Here is a 16,233-nt window from a genome sequence, read left to right as displayed (position 1 = left end):
AGAGAGGCTCAATTTCTCCTCTATTTTGGTCCCATACCTACCACGCTCTAACATCTCGCTCATCTCAATATCTGCGGTGCTGCTCGTGGCAACGTCATTTCGCTGAGTCTACCTTTAAGTCTGTCTGTGTGTCAGTTATTTATTATTATTATTATTATTTTTACCTTTATTTAACTAGGTAAGTCAGTTAAATTCTTGTTTACAATGACGGCCCACCCAGGCAAACCCTAACCCAGATGATGCTGGGACAATTATGCGCTGCCCTATGGGACTCTCAATCACGGCCGGTCAGGATAAAGCCTGGAATCGAACCAGGGTCTGTAGTGACACCTCTAGCACAGTTAATTTTGTTTGAGTGACTCCCAGCCCTGTGTTTGAGTGATGAGCTATCACTGTTCCATGAGGCTGAGGGTATGTCCCAAATGTCACCCTATTCCCTATATTAGTGTATCTATGGGTCCTAGTCAAAATACGTGCCATTTGGGATGCACCCTGAGGTTGATTGAGTATGTTTTTGGCTGAGCACTGTCACTGTAGACTTGTCTCGGGTGAGAGAGACAATGCCGTGGGCTCCAGGCACCGCTTAGCGCTCCAGGCACCGCTCCCAGCCTCTGGCTCCCTCCCCTCAGTCCCCTGGGTCTCCAACAGTCACCCAGCATCTACAGGCTGATAACACAACCTAGCTGTGACCCTAAGGGGTCACCGTCTAATCCCCACTACATTAATACACAATCATAAACCTCTAGGTCTTAGCCTAGCATGCCCAGCGCTTACCACTTAGCACACCACTGAAGTAAGAGTGATAGTTAGTGATAGTCCTGCCGCTGAGGGGATCACACCCATTCAAGGAAAAATCTATTTAAATCTATAATTTTTTTTATTTTCTTTGTCACTTGCCACATGTGGCAAATGACACTTTGCTTCTTGAAAATCCTATATCTTGAAAACTTGACTGCTGACATGCAAAACATGTTGGGACTGTATCAACAGTGGACAAAATAAATTACTAAAAAGAAGCTTGTTTTCTTTTAAGTTGTTAGTTAGCACATCTAAAAACATTTTTGGGTGGTGTCAGCTCAGCTTTTTACTAAACATGTTTTTCTTGACAATGACAGCAATGGAGTAGATACGAGCACAAACAGATCTGCAAGAACCAGGCTACAATTTCCTCTTATTGTATTGATGCTTCAGCTAGTTATCATTAAAATCTCCTTTTCCCATCATCACTGTTACTTCAGCCAGGTACACTTAGAAAGGTTTCTCAGGCTGTCCCCATTGAATAACCCTTTTGGGTTCCATGTACAGTAGAACTCTCTGTGGAAACAGTTCTAAATCAAACCCCAAACCCCAAAAGGGTTCTACCTGGAACCAAAAAGGGTTCTCCAATGGGGACAGCCTGAGAACCCTTTCTAAGTGTCCCTGGCTGAACCAGATACTATTATCCAGAGAAATTAGGGTTCATTGCCTTGTTTAAGGGCACATCAACAGATTTCACCTCCTCAGCTCAGGGATTCGAACCAGCAACCTTTCACTTACTGGCCCAACCTCTTAACTGCTAGGCTACTACCCAGCACCTTCAAAAGGTTCTCTTATGGGGACAGCCGAAGAACCCCTTTGGGTTCTAGATAGCACTTTTAAAACCTCTTTTCATTAAAACCTCCTTTCACCACCTTCACTGTTACTTGTTACTTCCACTTACTTGCATCATTAATGACAGTGTCTCCACTCCCTCTACTACAAAGGGAAATTAATCTTGACAACAATTAGACAGTCATGCAAAATGAGAATCTGTCTCAGAGGAGGCTCAGGGAGGAGGAGACGCAGAGAGGAGGCTCAGGGAGGAGGCTCAGGGAAGAGGAGACATATGGTGTCCGAGGGTGTCTCAGAAGGAGGCTCAGAGAGGAGGAGAGATATGGTCTCTGACGGTCTGTCTCAGGAGGAGGCTCAGGAAGGAGGAGACGCAGGGAGGAAATGTATGGAGGTGCTTAGTGCTCTGTGAGCTCTGCAACCGTGGGAGCCTTTGATTCTAACATTATTCCATTGCTTTCGGATCAAACTCAACACTGGGATGGGGTGTTAGACACAATCAATGACAACCCAATTAAGATTCCAGCGTTCATACCATGCAGGCATCCATTCTGTCAGCAACACATTAGTGTGAGAACCCTCACAGTTCCTTTGATATCATCCTCTGCATTGCTCCAACGTTCATGCTATACCTTAGTTTCCCCTTTGGTATTCAAGCCATTGTTGGATATATTGTGTGCGCAAAACAATTGGGAAATGATTTTATACTACACTGACCAAAAATATAGCCACAACATGTTAAGGTCCCATGTTTCATGAGCTGAAATAAAAGATCCCAGAATTTTTCAATACTCATATGAAGCTTCGTGTATTTATCACAAATTTTGTGTACACATTTGTGACTAGTTTCAGGAAACTAGGCGTATGTCGCATGTCACGACTTCGTAGGAGTGGCGTTTGAACTTTATTTTTATGTTATATCAATATACGTGTTTTGGCAGAAATTCCTTCTTGAACATTTTAACTTTCATGTACCTTAATAACAAACTTGTATGCCATCTGTAAATATGAATAAAGTTGTTAAATTACAAGCCTAGATAGTTTAGCAACAGAAAAGGACAGGAACCTTCCCGCTAGCTATGATAATGAATGGGCTGGACATGCCGAGAGATGACTTTCGGATTGGTCTGCCATGTAGCACCTTCTGTCTATTTGAACTTGTTATGTGTAGATAATCCTTTCAACTGCAGTTTAAAAAAAATATACACTGCTCAAAAAAATAAAGGGAACACTTAAACAACACAATGTAACTCCAAGTCAATCACACTTCTGTGAAATCAAACAGTCCACTTAGGACGCAACACTGATTGACAGTAAATTTCACATGCTGTTGTTCAAATGGAATAGACAACAGGTGGAAATTATAGGCAATTAGAAAGACACCCCCAATAAAGGAGTGGTTCGGCAGGTGGTGACCACAGACCACTTCTCAGTTCTTATGCTTCCTGGCTGATGTTTTGGTCACTTTTGAATGCTGGCGGTGCTTTCACTCTAGTGGTAGCATGAGACGGAGTCTACAACCCACACAAGTGGCTCAGGTAGTGCAGCTCATCCAGGATGGCACATCAATGTCAGCTGTGGCAAGAAGGTTTGCTGTGTCTGTCAGCGTAGTGTCCAGAGCATGGAGGCGCTACCAGGAGACAGGTCAGTACATCAGGAGACGTGGAGGAGGCCGTAGGAGGGCAACAACCCAGCAGCAGGACCGCTACCTCCGCCTTTGTGCAAGGAGGAGCAGGAGGAGCACTGCCATAGCCCTGCAAAATGACCTCCTGCAGGCCACAAATGTGCATGTGTCTGCTCAAACGGTCAGAAACAGACTCCATGAGAGTGGTATGAGGGCCCGACGTCCACAGGTGGGGGTTGTGCTTACAGCCCAACACCGTGCAGGACGTTTGGCATTTGCCAGAGAACACCAAGATTGGCAAATTCGCCACTGGCGCCCTGTGCTCTTCACAGATGAAGCAGGTTCACACTGAGCACATGTCACAGACGTGACAGAGTCTGGAGACACCCTGGAGAACGTTCTGCTGCCTGCAACATCCTCCAGCATGACCGGTTTGGCGGTGGGTCAGTCATGGTGTGGGGTGGCATTTCTTTGGGGGGCCGCACAGCCCTCCATGTGCTCGCCAGAGGTAGCCTGACTGACATTAGGTACCGAGATGAGATCCTCAGACCCCTTGTGAGACCATATGCTGGTGCGGTTGGCCCTGGGTTCCTCCTAAAGCAAGACAATGCTAGACCTCATGTGGCTGGAGTGTGTCAGCAGTTCCTGCAAGAGGAAGGCATTGATGCTATGGACTGGCCCACCCGTTCCCCAGACCTGAATCCATTTGAGCACATCTGGGACATCATGTCTCGCTCCATCCATCAACGCCACGTTGCACCACAGACTGTCCAGGAGTTGGCGGATGCTTTAGTCCAGGTCTGGGAGGAGATCCCTCAGGAGACCATCCACCACCTCATCAGGAGCATGCCCAGGCGTTGTAGGGAGGTCATACAGGCACGTGGAGGCCACATACACTACTGAGCCTCATTTTGACTTGTTTTAAGGACATTACATCAAAGTTGGATCAGCCTGTAGTGTGGTTTTACACTTTAATTTTGAGTGGGACTCCAAATCCAGACCTCCATGGGTTGATATATTGGATTTCCATTGATTATTTTTGTGTGATTTTGTTGTCAGCACATTCAACTATGTAAAGAAAAAAGTATTTAACAAGATGACTTCATTCATTCAGATCTAGGATGTGTTAATTTAGTGTTCCCTTTATTTTTTGAGCAGTATATAACGTTAGCCATGGCGAACTGCAAATGTGTTGCTACTGCTCTCAATAACAATGCTGCCCTGAATTTATCAGACGCTATTAAAAAAGGTCTGTGTGATCATGCTCTCCATAGCCGATGTGAGCAAAGCCTTTAAACAGGTCAACATTCGCACATGTACTCAAAGCATGTGCGAACCAACTGGCAAGTGTCTTTTTCAACCTCTCCCTGACCAAGTCTGTAATACCCACATTTTTAAAACAGACCACAATAGTCCCTGTGCCCAAAAAAGTGAAGGTAACCTGCTTAAATGATTACCGCCCTGTAGCACTCATGTCGGTAGCCATGAAGTGCTTGGAAAGACTGGTCATGGCTAATATCAATATACGTGTAGCTCAGTTGGTAGAGCATGGTGTTTGCAACACCAGGGTTGTGGGTTCGACTCCCACGGGGGGCCAGCACAGAAAAAAAATGTATGAAATGTATGCATTCACTACTGTAAGTCGCTCTGGATAAGAGTGTCTGCTAAATGACTAAAATGTAAATGTAAATGATATCAACACCATCATGTCGGAAACCCTAGACCCACTCCAATTTGATTACCGCCCCAACAGATCCACAGATGATGTAATCTCAATCACACTACACACTGCCCTTTTCCACCTGGGCAAAAGGAACACCTATGTGAGAATGCTGATCTTTGACTACAGCTCAGTGTTCAACACCATAGTGCCCACAATGCTCATCACTAAGCTAAGGATCCTGGGACTAAACACCTCCCTATGCAACTGAATCCTGGACTTCCATACGGGCCGCTCCCAAGTGGTAAGGGTAGGCAACAACACATCTGCCACGCTGATCCTCAACACTGGGGCCCCTCAGGGGTGCGTGTTTAGTCCCCTCCTGTACTCCCTGTTCAGCACGACTGTGTGGCCAAGCACGACTCCAACACCATCATTAAGTTTGCTGACGCCATAACAGCCTGATCACCCACAATGATGAGACAGCCTATAGGGAGGAGGTCAGAGGCCTGGCAGTGTGGGATCAGGACAAAAACCTCTCCCTCAATGTGAGCAAGACAAATGAGCTGATTGTGGACTATAGGAAAAGGAGGACCGATTAGACCCCTATTAACATCGACGGGGCTGAAGTGGAGCGGGTCGAGAGTTTCAAGTTCCTTGGTGTCCACATCACCAACAAACTTTCATGGTCCAAAAACACCAAGACAGTTATGAAGAGGGCACAACAAAACCTTTTCCCCCTCCGGAGATGGAAAAGATTTGGCATGGGTCCCCAGATCCTCAAAAAAGTCTACAGCTGCACCATCGAGAACATCCTAACTGGTTGCATCACTGCCTGGTATGGCACCTGCTCGGCATCTGACCTTAAGGCGCTACAAAGGGTAGTGCGTATGGCCCATCCCTGACATCCAGGACCTATATACTAGGCCGTGTCAGACTATTTACATTCACCCCCACCCCTTTATTTTTACACTGCATTGTTGGTTAAGGGATTGTCAGGGAGCATTTCACAGTAAGGAAAGCACCTGTTGTTGTCACGCCCTGACCGTAGAGTGCGGAGTCAGGGTTTAGACCTGAGCCAACTCCCCGTGCTTACCGTGGGAAGCGTGTGACCGGTCAGGCACCGCGTTATGCGATGATGCGCACTGTATCTCCAATGTGCATTCACAGCCCGGTGCGCTCGTTGCCGGCTCCCCGCATTTGCCGGGCTAGAGTGGGCATTCAGCCAGGACGGGTTGTGCCGGCTCAGCGCTCCTGGTCTCCAGTACGCCTCCTCACTCCAGGATATCCTGCGCCGGCTCAACGCACTGTGTCGCCAGTGCGCCTTCACAGCCCAGTGCGTCCTGTGCCACCGCCCCGCACATGCCGGGCTAAAGTAAGCATCCAGCCAGGACGGGTTGTGCCAGCCCTATGCTCCAGACCTCCAGTGCGCCTCCACGGCCCAGTATATCCTGTGCCTGCTCCACGCACCCGGCCTCCAGTGCGTCTCTCCAGCCTGGTACGCCCTGTGCCTGCTCCACGCACCAGGTTTCCAGTGCATCTCCCCAGTCCGGTGAGACCTGTTCCGGCTCCACGTACCAGGCCTCCAGTGTGTCTCCCCAGCCTGGTAAGCCCTGTGGCAGCTCCACGCACCAGGCTGCCAGTACGTCTCCTCAGTCCGGTGAGACCTGTTCCGGCTCCATGTACGAAGCCTCTAGTGATGATACATGGTCCGAAGCCTCCAGTGATGATCCATGGCATGAAGCCTCCAGTGATGATCCATGGCACGAAGCCTCCAGTGATAATCCATGGCCCGGAGCCTCCAGTGATAATCCATGGCACGAAGCCTCCAGTGATGATCCATGGCCCGGAGCCTGTAGTGATGATCCATGGCACGAAGCTTCCAGTGATAATCCATGGCTCGGAGCCTCTAGTGATAATCCTTGGCACGAAGCCTCCAGTGATGATCCATGGCCCGGAGCCTGTAGTGATGATCCATGGCACGGAGCCTGCAGCGACAGTTTCCAAGTCCAGAGCCTGCAGCGACGGTTCCCAGTCGGGAGCCTCCAGCGACGGTCCCCAGTCGGGAGCCTCCAGCGACGGTCCCCAGTCCAGAGCCTCCAGCGGCGGTCGGCAGTCCAGAGCCTCCAGCGGCGGTCGGCAGTCCAGAGCCTCCAGCGGCTTTCGGCAGTCCAGAACCTCCAGCAACGGTCGGCAATTCAGAGCCTCCAGCGGGGGTTCCCAGTTCAGAGCCTCCGGCAACGATCCACGGTCCAGAGCCTCCGGCGACGATCCACGGTCCTGGTTCCTCCGGCGACGATCCACGGTCCGGAGCTTTCGGCGACGACCCCTGAAATAGAGTCGCTACCGAGGATGGCGGACCCGCGAGCAGAGCGGGGGCTACGTCCCGCACCGGAGCCGCCACTGAGGCTAGATGCCCACCCGGACCCTCCCCTATTGAGTCACGTTTTGCGGCCGTAGTCCGCATCTTTGGGGGGGTACTGTCACGCTCTGACCGTAGAGAGCTTTTTTATTTCTCTATTTGGTTAGGTCAGGGTGTGATTTGGGTGAGCATTCTAGATTATGTATTTCTATGTTGGCCTGATATGGTTCCAAATCAGAGGCAGCTGTCTTTCGTTGTCTCTGATTGGGGATCATATTTAGGCAGCCTTTTCCCACCTGTGTATTGGGATCTTGTTTTTGTTAGGTACTGTGTAGCCTGCAAAACTTTACGTTCATTTTTTTTGTATTTTGTTGTTTTGACGGTGTTCATTTTTAATAAAGGAAAAATGTTCGCCTACCACGCTGCACCTTGGTCTCCTTCTTCAGACGAGCGTGACAGTTGTATTTGGCTCATGTGAGAAATAAAATTGTATTGGATTTTTTTATTTGATTTGTGACAAATAACATTTGATTTGATTTTCAGATAATTTGGCAGTGCGTCCTACTGGCCTCACAACCACAGACCACGTGTAACCCCAAGACCTCCACTTCCGGCTTCTTCACCTGCGGGACCGTCTGAGACCAAACACCCGGACAGCTGATGAAACTGTGGGTTTGCACAACCGAAGTATTTCTGCTCAAACTGTCAGAAACTGTCTCAGGGAAGCTCATTTGCGTGCTCATCATCCTCACCAGGGTCTTGACCTGACTGCAGTTCGGTGTTGTAATCGATTTCAGTGGGCAAATGCTCACCTTCGATGGCCACTGGCACACTGGAGAAGTGCGCTCTTCACGGCTGAATCCCGGTTTCAACTGTACTGGGCAGATGGCAAACAACGTTTATGGAGTCGTGGGCGAGCGGTTTTGCTGATGTCAACGTTGTGAACAGATTGCCCCATGGTGCCGGTGGGCTTATGGTATCAGCAGGCATAAGCTACGGACAATGAACACAATTGCATTTTATAAATGGCAATTTGAATGCACAGACATACTGTGATGAGATCCTGAGGCCCAAATTGTCATGCCATTCATCCATCGCCATCACCTCATGTTTCAGCATGATAATGCATGGCCCCATGTCGCAAGGATCTGAACACAATTCCTGGAAGCTGAAAATGTCCCAGTTCTCTCATGGCCTGCATACTCACCAGACATGTCACCCATTGAGCATGTTTGGGATGCTCTGGATCAACGTGTACAATAGCCCATAATAAGAAAATGTGTTTTAGATTTTTGGGCAAAATAAATAAATAAATAATAGAAATACCTTATTTACATAAGTATTCAGACCCTTTGATAAGAGACTTGAAATGGAGCTCAAATGCATTCTGTTTCCATTGATCATCTTTGAGATGTTTCTACAACTTGATTGGAGTCCAAATGTGGTAAATTACATTTATTGGACATGATTTGGAAAAGCACACGCCTGTCTATCTAAGGTCCCACAGTTGACAGTGCATGTCAGAGCAAAAACCAAGCCATGAGGTCGAATTAATTATCTGTAGAGCTCCTAGACAGGATTATGTCGAGACACAGATCTGGGGAAGGGTTCCAAACAATGTACTCAGCATTAAAGGTCCCCAGGAACACAGTGGCCTCCATCATTCATAAATAGAAGATCGGAACCACCAAGACTCTTCCTAGAGCTGGCCGCCCGGCCAAAGTGAGCAATCGGGGTACAAAGGCCTTGGTCAGGGAGGTGATCAAGAACCCGATGGTGACTCTGACAGAGCTCCAGAGTTCCTCTGTGGAGATGGAAGAACCCTCTAGAAGGACAACCATTTCTGCAGCACTGCAGCAATCAGGCCTTTATGGTGGAGTGGCCAGACAGAAGCCACACCTCAGTAAAAGGCACATGACAGCCCGCTTGGAGTTGCCAAAAGACACCTAAAGAACTCTCAGACCATGAAAAACAAGATTCTCTGGTCTGATGGAAACAAAATTGAACTCTTTGGCCTGATTGCCAAGCGTCAAATCTGGAGAAAACCTGGCACCATCCCTACGGGGAAGCATGGTGGTGGCAGCATCATGCTGTGGGATTGTTTTTCAGCAGCAGGGAATGGGAGACTTGTCAGGATCGAGGGAAAGATGAAGGGAACAATGTACAGAGAGATCCTTGATGACAACTTGTTCCCGAGCACTCAGGACCTCAGACTGGGGCAAAGGTTCATCTTCCAACAGGACAAAGACCCTAAGCACACAGCCAAAACAACGCAGTAGTAGTTTTGGGATAAGTCTCTGAATGTCCTTGAGTGTAATAACCAGAGCCCAGACTTGAACCCGATCAAACATCTTTGGAGAGGCCTGAAAATAGCTGTGCAGCGACGCTCCCCATCCAACCTGACAGAGCTTGAGAGGATCTGCAGAGAATAATGGGAGAAACTCCCCAGGTGTGCCAAGCTTGTAACATTATACCCAAGAAGACTGTAATCACTGCCAAAGGTGCTTCAACAAAGTACTGAGAAAAGGGTCTGAATACTTATGTAAATGTGATATATCCGTTTTTTATTTTTAATACATTTACAAAAATGTGTAAACAGTTTTGATTTGTCATGATGGGGTATTGTGGGTAGATTGATGAAGGGAAAAAAAAGAGTTTAATACATTTTAGAATAAGGATGTAACGTAACGAAATGTGGAAAAAGTCAAGGGCTCTGAATACTTTTCAACTGCACTGTATCTCTCTGGCATATTACATTATTTATGCAGCAACAAACAATACATTTTTGGACTCACGTTGTTGTGCTGTGCTCACTTGAACAGGAAGGTGACGCGGCTGTCCTTCTCGTGGGCAATTTTTGTCATCAAACTTTGTCATCAAAGTCTGTCATTCTCTGGATTTATGGTGCTTTCAAGACAACTGGGAAACTCAGAGAAAAACAAGGTTGAATCATGACAGTAGTGATCTTCTGGTCGGAGCTCTAGAAGAGGGCCCAAATTCCCGACTTGGAATACCGAGTTGGATGACCTTTGAAAACGCATTTTCCCCGTCGGAGCTCATTTACTTCAAAGTTCCCAGTTGTCTTAAACTCACTGAAGTCTGAGATTTCCCAGTTCCGAGTTTCCAGTTGTTTTTAATGCGGCAGAATTCATGCTGGATTGACAGCATGGCCAATGTATTCAACCTTTCTGGCCCATGGTGTTGCATGTGAATGTTTATGCTTTTAAACTTGGAAAAGAGACCCTTAAATCCAGACTTGAACCACATACATTTCCACTGAATAGCAGGCTAGTGATTGCTTTGCAACACTTGCAGTTAGCCACTGATTACTTCCAAACCATTCATTGTTGAATTTATGATTTCCAACTTGTTGTGTAATGTTTATGTTTATGCATTTCTCTTCATATGACAAGGGTTGAAAAGGATTTGCCAGTAGATTGTTGACTCGATTCATGATGACGACTGCTTGTCTAGCTTGCTAGCTAAGATTTCGAAAGTATGATGTTGACATCAGCCCAATCAAAGCTTCAGTAGATATAATGTGATTTGACATCCTTTTATCTGTGGCCAATGACCTTGAGCCTTTTTGGATGGGCACTTCTAATGTAAATCTGTGGTAGCACCTATGTGGCTTGAATTTTCGAGCTCTCCCTGTAAATTTTGCGGTGATGTAGTGTCCCCATGAGTGACAGAACACTGAGCCAATCACGGCGTAACTAGAGAACATTACCAACCCTTACGCTCTGTATTTTCTTCTGGCTGCCCCAACATGACAGAAAGCACTGAGATAGGCTGAAACACCTGCATTTTGGAACTGCATTATTCAAGAAAAAAAAAAAGAGACCATGTTTGTATGCGGCTTTATTAGCTCAAATATAATTTTTTTTTACATTGTTTGCAAACTGATATGTGACATATATTAATGTCAAAATAACATGCAAAACATTAAATAAAAAAATCTAATTATATATACAATATATACATTACCAGTCAAAAGTTTGGACACACCAACTCATTCAAGGGTTTTTCTTTATTTTACTCTATTCTACAATGTGGAATAATAGTGAAGACATCAAAACAATGAAATAACACATACAGAATCATGTAGTAACAAAAAAAAACTGTTAAACAAATCAAAATATATTTTAGATTTTAGATTCTTCAAAGTACCCACCCTTTGCCTTGAAGACAGCTTTGAAGACTCTTGGCATTCTCTCAACCAGCTTCATGAGGAATGCTTTTCCAACAGTCTTGAAGGAGTTCCCACATATGCTGATCACTTGTTGGCTGCTTTTCCGTCACTGCGGTCCAACTCATCCCAAACCACTTCAATTGGGTTGAGGTCGGGTGATTGTGGAGGCCAGGTCATTTGATGCAGCACTCCATCACACTCTTTGATCAAATAGCCCTCACACAGCCTGGAGGTGTGTTTTGGGTCATTGTCCTGTTGAAAAACAAATGATAGTCCCACTAAGCGCAAACCAGATGGGATGGAGTATCGCTGCAGAATGCTGTGGTAGCCATGCTGGTTAAGTGTGCCTTGAATTCTAAATATATCACTGACAGTGTCACCAGCAAAGCCCCCCCCCCCCCCCCCCACACACACACAATCACACCTACTCCATGCTTCACGGTGGGAACCACACATGGGGAGATCATCCGTTCACCTACTCTGCATCTCACAAAGACATGGCGGTTGGAACCAAAAATCTCAAATTTGGACTCATCATACCAAAGGACAGATTTCCAATAGTCGAATGTCCATTGCTCGTGTTTCTTGACCCAAGCTAGTCTCTTCTTATTATTGGTGTCATTTAGTAGTGGTTTCTTTGCAGAAATTTGACCGTGAAGGACTGATTCACTCAGTCTCCTCTGAACAGTTGATGTTAAGATGTGTCTGATACTTGAAGTCTGAAGCATTTATTTGGGCTGCAATTTCTGAGGTGCAGTTAACTTTAATGAACTTATCCTCTACAGCAGAGGGATCTCTGGGTCTTCCTTTCCTGTGGCGGTCCTCATGAGGGCCAGTTTTATCATAGCGCCTGATTGTTTTTGCGACTGCACTTGAAGAAACGTTCAAAGTTCTTGAAATTTTCCACATTGACTGACCTTCATGTCTTAAAGTAATGATGTATTGTTGTTTCTCTTTGATTATTTGAGCTGTTCTTGCCATTATATGGATTTGATCTTTTACCAAATAGGGCTATCTTCTGTATACCACCCCTACCTTGTCACAACACAACTGATTGGCTCAAACGCATTTAGAAGGAAATAAATTAGACAAATTAACTTATAACAAGGCACACCTGTTAATTGAAATGAATTCTAGGTGACTACCCCATAAAGCTGGTTGAGAGAATGCCAAGAGTGTGCAAAGCTTTCATCAAGGTAAAGGGTGGCTACTTTGAAGAATCTCAAATATAACATATATTTTGATTTGTTTAACACGTTTTTGGTTACTACATGATTCCATAGTTTTGATGTCTTCTCTATTATTCCACAATGTAGAAAATAGTAAAAATAGAGAAAAATCCTGGAATGAGTAGGTGTGTCCAAATGTTTAATTGGTACCACATATATATACTGCTCAAAAAAATAAAGGGAACACTTAAACACATCCTAGATCTGAATGAAATAAATAATCTTATTAAATACTTTTTTCTTTACATAGTTGAATGTGCTGACAACAAAATCACACAAAAATAATCAATGGAAATCCAATTTATCAACCCATGAAGGTCTGGATTTGGAGTCACACTCAAAATTAAAGTGGAAAACCACACTACAGGCTGATCCAACTTTGATGTAATGTCCTTAAAACAAGTCAAAATGAGGCTTAGTGGTGTATGTGGCCTCCATGTGCCTGTATGACCTCTCTACAATACCTGGGCATGCTCCTGATGAGGTGGTGGATGGTCTCCTGAGGGATCTCCTCCCAGACCTGGACTAAAGCATCCGCCAACTTGTGGACAGTCTGTGGTGCATCGTGGCGTTGGTGGATGGAGCGAGACATGATGTCCCAGATGTGCTCAAATGGATTCAGGTCTGGGGAACGGGCGGGCCAGTCCATAGCATCAATGCCTTCCTCTTGCAGGAACTGCTGACACACTCCAGCCACATGAGTTCTTGCATTGACTTGCATTAGGAGGAACCCAGGGCCAACTGCACCAGCATATGGTCTCACAAGGGGTCTGAGGATCTCACCTCGCTACCTAATGGCAGTCAGGCTACCTCTGGCGAGCACATGGAGGGCTGTGCGGCCCCCCAAAGAAATGCCACCCCACACCATGACTGACCCACTGCCAAATCGGTCATGCTGGAGGATGTTGCAGGCAGCAGAACGTTCTCCACGGCGTCTCCAGACTCTGTCACGTCTGTCACGTGCTCAGTGTGAACATGCTTTCATCTGTGAAGAGCACCGGGCGCCAGTGGCGAATTTGCCAATCTTGGTGTTCTCTGGCAAATGCCAAACGTCCTGCACGGTGTTGGGCTGTAAGCACAACCCCCACCTGTGGACGTCGGGCCCTCATACCACCCTCATGGAGTCTGTTTCTGACCGTTTGAGCAGACACATGCACATTTGTGGCCTGCTGGAGGTCATTTTGCAGGGCTCTGGCAGTGCTCCTCCTGCTCCTCCTTGCGCAAAGGTGGAGGTAGCGGTCCTGCTGCTGGGTTGTTGCCCTCCTACGACCTCCTCCACTTCTCCTGATGTACTGGCCTGTCTCCTGGTAGCGCCTCCATGCTCTGGACACTACGCTGACAGACACAGCAGACCTTCTTGCCACAGCTCGCATTGATGTGCCATCCTGGATGAGCTGCACTATCTGAGCCACTTGTGTGGGTTGTAGACTCCGTCTCATGCTACCACTAGAGTGAAAGCACCGCCAGCATTCAAAAGTGACCAAAACATCAGCCAGGAAGCATAGGAACTGAGAAGTGGTCTGGGGTCCCCACCTGCAGAAACACTCCTTTATTGGGGGTGTCTTGCTAATTGCCTATAATTTCCACCTGTTGTCTATTCCATTTGCACAACAGCATGTGAAATGTATTGTCAATCATTGTTGCTTCCTAAGTGGACAGTTTGATTTCACAAAAGTGTGATTGACTTGGAGTTACATTGTGTTGTTTAAGTGTTCCCTTTATTTTTTTGAGCAGTGTATATATAGTATATATTTTCCTTTCATAATTTTCTTCTAACCCTACCACATCTCCCATAATTGGAGTAATGGACAACAACACTTCGGCTTCTATTTTTAGCTTATCAGATCAAATCACATTTTATTTGTCACATACAGTACAGATGTTATTGCTTGTGTTTCTAGCTCTATCAGTGCAGTAATATCTAACAGTAATACCTAACAATTTCACAACAATACAAACAAATCTACAGTAAAGGAATGGAATTTAAAATATATAAACATTTGGGCGTGCAATGTCAGAGCGGCATAGACTAAGATACATTAGAATAGGATAGAATACAGTATATACATATGAGATGAGTAATGCAAAATATGTAAACATTAGTAAATTGACTAGTGTTCCATTATTTTAGTGACCAGTGATTCCAAGTCTATGTATATTGGGTAGTAGCCTCTAATGTGCTAGTGATGGCAAAAATAATAACACATAAAAAAATACAAATACAAAATAATGGTAAGTTTCCTAAGAGCTAGAAGCATGGCAGCCCACTCTGTCAGCGCAATCTTACTAAAATGTATACATACTACATACACTTTATGGACACAGTATATTTTATATGAGTTATCTTTTGTTTGTTTTTAGTCCCATCCCATCCTTCAACCCCTCCCATCTATCTCTGAAGACCATCCAGTTTTGATTTCTATTTGCCATTTATTTTCAACTGTACTGTGATATTTCACAAAAGTTCTGAACCTATATACAGTTTACGGACACAGTATATTTTACATTAGTTATCTTGTTTTTTTAAAATTTTTAGTCCCACCCTTCAGCTCCCCTCAACTCCTTCCATCTACAGTGTCTCTGAACAACATCCAGTTTTTATTTCTATTTGCCATATATTTTTCAACTGTGATGTTTCACAAAAGTTATGGACCTTTCCAGTCTCATAGTTTCTACAGATTGTAAATTAAAGATACAATTTTTTGCTAAGAGTATTATTATATTGATCAATTGACTATGACTTTTCAGATCTCCCAGCACTGCTATTTGCAGAGGTAACTGCAGGTAAATGTTACAATTCTTCAGCCATTCCTGAACTTGCGACCAAAAACAAGCTACATATGGACAGTACCAAAACAAATTATCTAATGATTCTGTCTCTTCGCAGCAAAATCTGCAGAGCTAGGGTGGTTGTATCCCCCATATACATAACATTCTATTGGTGGCAAGATTTTTGTATAATAATTAAAGTTTTGAATCCGGCGTCTTTTTGTGTATCAGTTCATAATCCATGTGCCATGCAATCGGTACCTCGAAACTGGTGTACTTCTTTATTTATCACAATTTTCATTAACCATTTTTAGTCTTTAAAGCAGGGTCGACAGACAAGTTTCTTACTCTCTCCCCTTTTCATTTGCCTCTTCCATCTTTACGATAATGCTGTCTTATGTAGCAACATTTCAAATTGCGTTTTTCACATCGGGTAAAAGTAGAGACTCAGAGCTAGAAAATGCTATATCATACACTACAGTTGAGGAACAATGGGAAAGTCATTCTGCTTTGAAAGTTAATAAACTTGCAACCCCAGTTTTGAGAAAACACCCTTGAATGTTTTGGTACACCTTCTGGAGAGCTCTTCTTTGGCTACACCCATTCAGCATCGTTCCCCCCTTCTTAATCATTAGCCTCACCCATCTCTTTAAGGATTCACATGTGAGGCCATGTGCTAAAGAACCAACAATTTCAAAACTAAAGGCTGGTTTATACTACGTCTATCGACATGTCTGTAGACAGTTGTCGCAGTGACATCATGAACATTCTATTGTTGTCCGACATCAACTTGTCATCAGCAGCCTGGGG

Source organism: Salmo trutta, chromosome 15 (assembly GCF_901001165.1).
Source record: "Salmo trutta chromosome 15, fSalTru1.1, whole genome shotgun sequence".
NCBI classification, from domain to species: domain Eukaryota; kingdom Metazoa; phylum Chordata; class Actinopteri; order Salmoniformes; family Salmonidae; genus Salmo; species Salmo trutta.
The sequence above is the reverse complement of the archived record's forward strand: the minus strand, read 5'-3'. Positions refer to the sequence as shown.